Here is a 6,528-nt window from a genome sequence, read left to right as displayed (position 1 = left end):
TCAAATTTCTGTTCCACCACTCACTAGGCAAAGTGACGTTGGCCAAATTACCCTCTCTTTGTCTGTTTACTCTTTAGTAAAATCAGGATTATACTATTACTTACCTCCATAGGCTGTGAAGATGAAATATGTTTAAAATATTCAGAAGACTGCATGACACCTAGTCAGTGCTCAGTGAATCTTAATTTTTCAAGCATATTCCTTACTCACACTAAAAGGCCCTGTACTTAAGATTCTATCTAGTTTCAAGCCCAAGATACAATATTTTCATAATCACCTTAAATATCAACTTGTTAGATGGATATATTTAGATATATATGAATCTGTTATTAAATATTCAAATAACAGCATCTAGACATGTGCTGTGGTTTTTCATAAAATTTTTACAAATGTTACTTTGAAACTAGACAGTTTACATATGCATATAAATTAAAATGATAGGGGCTGTCTTATTCTGAGAATTAAAATGCATTTGTGCAAAGTGATAGATGTTTGATATTAGCAGCAGCTGTTATTAATGACAGTTTAATAATGATTGCCTAGATTTCATAATTGAGGAGACTGAGTAAATAACTTACTTAAGGTCACATAGCCAGTAAACGGTTGTCTTACTTTCAAAGCATGTCTACTCAAGTCAATAAACAAACCAGAGGGCAGACTGTATTACAGTAAGATAAAATAATTTAGCCATTGATTTTTGTCCTTTACTTTGAATGAATTGAATGAGGTTAATGTCTTCTAGGGATAAGACTATCAGTGATAAATTTTATACAAGGTTGTTATGAGATAATTACAAATTCAGATAGTGGGGATTTACCTAAAATTGTGTATGGAGGTTAAATAACCCGTGGCTTAGTCCTAGTTACATAAATTAATCAACTGTCTTCCCTATTTCTTCTAGCTCTGGTAGAACAGATGAATTATGAGATCTCATGACCAAAGTGTCAGTATTTTAGAAAATGGCAGTATTTTTGAAACTAGAAAAGCATTTTAATGTAATTTCTAAGACAAGACGTTCTACCATTATTGCCAGGGGAAAGTTACAAGTTGGTACCTGGCACATAGTATGTACGGTGTGTCTACTATTTAGTATTTGTGTCTTATTAGTATGCTTACAGTTTGGATACTTTATTTTCCCCTTTAACCTCTGACTTTTTAGGAAAGTTTATTTGTAATAGTAGTACAAAAAGTATTTTCCAGGTTTTTTAGCATACTCTTAAGTTCTCTCCCCTGGCCACTCTCCTAAACATGATTGAGAGTTGTGTATCTCCCAGAGGGCCTTATATTACTAAGATTTTTGTGTACGTTAAAATAACAAACTATTAGTATTAGAATAGCCACGATTTATTGAGTTTAATATGTGACAGCCACTGTGCTGAGCTCTATAGACAATCCCCTCATTCAAACTACATGGCAGTGGAGGTACAGGCACCATTACCATCCCATTTCACAGGGGAAGAAGCTCAGACTTATGTATCAGTATTGTCCAACAACATCACAGCTCTTGACAGCCGGGATTCAAACAGTGGTTTCTTTCTCCAAACCCCAATTCTTAGCTACCATGCTTTATTGCCTCTTGTGGGAATATCTTCAATAGACTTAGTTTTTTGCTTAACTGCAGCTTAGCTCCTGAGTTAGGGAGTTAAAGTAGCAGGAACACAGTTTGCTGTGGACCTTGAGTATATGGACTTCGAACTTACAGGGCAGTGATGGAATGGAGAGTTTAGACTCTGTTTCAGCTAGCACATTTAAAGCACAGAAATAACAGCTGAACCGTGCACCAATCTTTAGCTTTTTCACTAAACTATATGACCTTCTAAGGTAGTTTGCACTAACCAATACTTTATTACCAGGTGTGGGACTGGGAGATAATGCTGATTTCACTTACTGTTCAAAAACCATTTATTAATACTTAAGGCTATTAGAAGTTCATTATCTAGAATTAAGGCAGCATATTTTATCTTAACAGTCCTATTTATTTTTAAATTTGCTATTTAAATGTTTTAAGGAACTTAACTGTAAATACATTTCAATCACATAGGCAATTAGCAGGTATGTAAGTGATGCTTCTACTAGGTGGACTTACAAAAAGCAAAATATGCAGAGAAAAGGAAGCATATTTTACTTCCCAAGGAGCAGAACTAAGAATTATAGGCAGAGACATTGTCTTTTAATTTAAATCTAATTGCATAATGACAACAAATAAAAAGTAAACACAAGCTCATAGCTACTGTTAATTGTTATTCTTTCAGATGTATGTGTTCAATTTCACTGTTGGAAATAAAATTTAGATAACTTACATTTGTTTATTATAAGCTTTATTTGAGTTAAAGATAAAAAACAATATACTTTTATTTGCAATTTAATAATGCAAGTTGTTATGGCAGTCTAAAATAGTTTACAGTAACTTTATATTATACTTCATCATATGATCCTTTTAGACATTATATATATGTAAGGAATAAAGCTAACCATTTATGAAGTTTAACGATAATCAGAAAATTTTCTTCAAAAAAAATAATTTCCTTAAGTGTGTTGCTAGGTATAAAGCTCCTAATTGCTAAAATACTTAAATTAAGTGCATGAACCCAAGTCGTTAACTAAAAATAAGAGCACATCTGTTTAAAAAAGTGCTACAGAAGGTGGTGCACAAAAAACATGCACTTATACATACTTTCCAAAAGGACGTAAACTGTACTTTTAGGCACTGCAGTCTCTTCAAATTTTCTGTACCAACAATATATAGCAGGACTTTTGATGTCCAGATGCTACTGCAGGAAGATGACTAAGGCAACCACGTGCAGAAAGCTTGTGCAGAGAGAATATTATAAAGATAGCATTCCAGAAGTAAAGGCTTGCAATGATAGTGGTTTGATACCTGAAAGGCTTGGAGTGTCTTCCTGTGATTAAAAAATTAAAATCTAATAATGCCACTGGAGTCTTATACATGGTACTTTACGTACAGAACTGTCACCTTTAAAATGACTTAAAATTTGTAAACAGGCAGACATTTCATTTCTGTGCTATGTTATAGAGTGACTGTGGCTTCTGTAACAACTAGCTGATCCATTGTGAGAGCCAATTACGTACGTCTAAACCCTAGTATAAAATGGACACATTGTAAATATGGAATGTTTAACATATAGATATTAGACTTCAAAAATGACAATATTCAAAGATTCCCCAAGTTTCATCATATTGCATAGCTGAAAATGCATCTATGTATAAAAGTGTTCTGTTCATTCAAGCAGAATTTTTTTTTTTTTTTTTTTTCAAGCAGAATTTTGATCCAGTCTCCTTCCGTTTGCTTCCTTCATACTGTATAGTGGATCCACAAGTTTATTGTGCACGTGCATTAAACCTTAAAGAAAAAAAGCACAGTTCTAGTTGTATTTCTGATTTTGAACTATATCTCATTTAGAAAACAAAAGATTTAATATTAAAATACAAGTATACTGGCTCCCATCTAGTACAAAATAGTTAAATTTATTGGAAAAATGCAAATAGAAATGTTTCAGAATGTTTAGTTTTAACTACCTAGCATATATCAATTTAGTTATTTATGAAACCATGGATCTGGAATGGGTACAGGTTCTTTGTGAGTAACCAGAAGTAGGGGCAGTTCTTGTCTTTAGAACTTCCTTCAGTATGACAAAATAACAAATTTGAATACTAATTACATCTAAAAGTCTGTTGAGTTTGACCCTCTGCCAGTTAATCTAACAGATTCCAACAAGGGGCTCAGAACTGTTGTTACATTAGTTCTCTAATATATTACCCTATCCATTCATCTGGCAAATTATTTTCTACTATTTTGACATGTGTATTTACAATAGGGGTTGATTACAAGCCACACAGGTTTACTAAAACAATAAGATAACCTAAATATCAATTTCCAAGTAAATTTAAATTTCACCTTATAATTGGTATGCTTGTAAACTGTCCTTAATTTTATTAAAGCTTCTTGGGAAATATATTGCAGTTATTCATGTCTTAATGCACATATATTGTATTTGGGGAAATAAACTGTCCCAATTAATGAACTAAAGATTTTATATTGTGCAGGTTAAAGAAATCAGTTAAATTTACCAGGTTGTTAAGAACATGGAGGCTGGGGAAAGGGACTCATAATGTGGTTTTCTTAGGAAATGGGATTACTGGATCGAGGAGACAGGGTACTTGTTAGTAAGAAGGTGTACATTGTCAGAAAGGCTGCAAAAGCACTCTAAAATCCAAACTGTGAAGACCCACTTTTAAGAGATAAGCAAAGGGACATGCAGAGAACACTTAAATATACGTGTAGTAGGAGAAAAACCAGGAGTGAACAGTCTTAAAAGGAGAGAAATATTCACTCGTGAAATTGAAAGAGAGAATGCTAATTAACTCAACAGTTCACTTCAGTGTCTAATCAGCACCTCAAACTTGTTAACAACATCCAGACCCATTTTCCCCTTCTAAACCATTTCTTTAAAAATACTGTATATGGTGTTACCCTCTGAGGAGCTGCTAAAGCCAGACAACTGAAATTCACTGTTGATTTTTTTCTCTTTCCTTTTTAAATTCAGCAGCAAGACTGGTGGGCATTACTTTCAAAATATTGATATATCCCAAATTAGCTACATTTCTTCATCTCCACAGCACTGCCCTTAGTCGAAGCCACTTTCATCTCTAATCTGATTACCAACTCAGCACCCTACTTTCATCACTTCCCATTGTCCAGTTTTTCTAAAAACAGAAGCTAGATAATACCATTTCCCAACTTAAAATTCTCCAATTGCTCTTGTCACTTAGAATATAATTTATATTTTATTCTGTTGTCTTCGTTTATCCTTCTGATCTCGTGTCCTCCCCACTCTCCCCCTTTTGTGTTACACTCAACCCTGGCTTTGTTGCTATTACCTCAGAAAGGCTAAGCTTGGTTGTAGTACAGGGTCCTTATATTTGCTGTCTCATTCAGCCTGGAATGCTCTTCTCCCTGAACAAAGCATGATGATCTCCTTTTGGCTTTTTGGGTCTCAGCCCAAATGTCACCTTATAATGAATTACTGTTTCACTTTCTTTAGAGCAATTTTCACTCTTAGAAAATGTTTTTCCTACCATGTCTCCAACTAGAATCTGAGGTCCAGGACCTTAAATTTACTGCTCTAAGTCCTGGGTCTATAAAGGTCATGATACATGTTGGGAGCTCAAGAAACATTTACTTTAAAAAATCTGTGAAGATTCAGTGAGATGGTCTCTGGAAGCTTTTTTTAAATTTAAAATGAATCTAGAACATATATTGTTAAAAAGGAGGCAGGAGAAAAGGAGGGAGCAGAGACCAAGATTCTGTAGTTCAAGGTCCTGAAGACAGAAAAGTATCAAGGGCACTGGCAGAATGGCTAGACATGAAAGGAAAGGATGCTTAACGATTAGGATAAATTTAAAATCTTGGAGGTAGGACTGTGGAGGGACTGAAGTTAAGCCTTCCATGCAGCTGGAGGGACAGAAGGGTCAAAAGGTTAAAATAAGTAATGGGAAGAGTTTGAAGAAAGCAAAACAAGGAGCACAGCTAACCCAGGAAATGAAAGAATTATGTATAAAAAGTACCAAACTAAGCATAAAGGCACTTGATCGGTTCTGCCTCCACCTCAGGTATATGGCAGCCATTTATCCATCTGGCCTTACTTATAAAATGGAGTAACCTCAGCTCAAAAATTTAAAAAAGAAAGCAATGTACTCAACATAGTGCATAAAAGTCTTATAATGATGTTTGGTATATATGTCTGAGATAATGTAATCTCTGATACTTGAATGTTTCTATAGTGACAGTTCCATAAAGTTATATAACCCTCCCTTCCATGCTTACCAGTGCAGACAAAAAGCCTGTGATAAAAATCCATGAGTACGTGGACAAACCAACAAATACTTCATTCATTAGACTGTTTTATGCAAACTATCCCCGAGGCTGGATTTGAAGCACACTGGTTTATTGGCATTTGTTCTTTGCTCAAAAAATGTTAATACATACGAATATTTTTCTCAGGGCTAATAAGCCCTCCCCCCCCAATACCCTTTTGAAAGGGCACTGATATGCAAGCCCTCATTTGCCTTTTCACTCTTAATTTTGTTTTTAAAGTATAAGCTAGCCCCATTTTATCGGTATACTTTGTTCTCTATTAAGAGGAACTTTTTCTGCGACTGTGTTAGCTCATCCTTACACCTGTGCTATTATGGCATTCTCTTCAAATCTAAGTGTTACCATCTTCTACAGCTCTCAGTCCCATCAGCCCCATTCAAGTTTTCATCAACTACTATTTAACTATAAAAATCTCTCCCTTAACATCCCTTGGACTTCACAGTGATTTACATAATTTAGCACTTAAACTGAAATGGTATCAATGTCATGTGTCATCCATCTACCTGCCCAAACTACCTAGAATTTACCAAGTGTCTCCAGTGTACTAGGTAGGTACCCTTTGAGATGCTCAACTATTGCAATGAACCAAAACTGAAGTCCCTACCGTCATGGAGCTACATTTTATTTTCTCG

Source organism: Phocoena phocoena, chromosome 5 (genome assembly GCF_963924675.1).
Source record: "Phocoena phocoena chromosome 5, mPhoPho1.1, whole genome shotgun sequence".
NCBI classification, from domain to species: domain Eukaryota; kingdom Metazoa; phylum Chordata; class Mammalia; order Artiodactyla; family Phocoenidae; genus Phocoena; species Phocoena phocoena.
Note: the sequence above shows the minus strand (reverse complement) of the source record.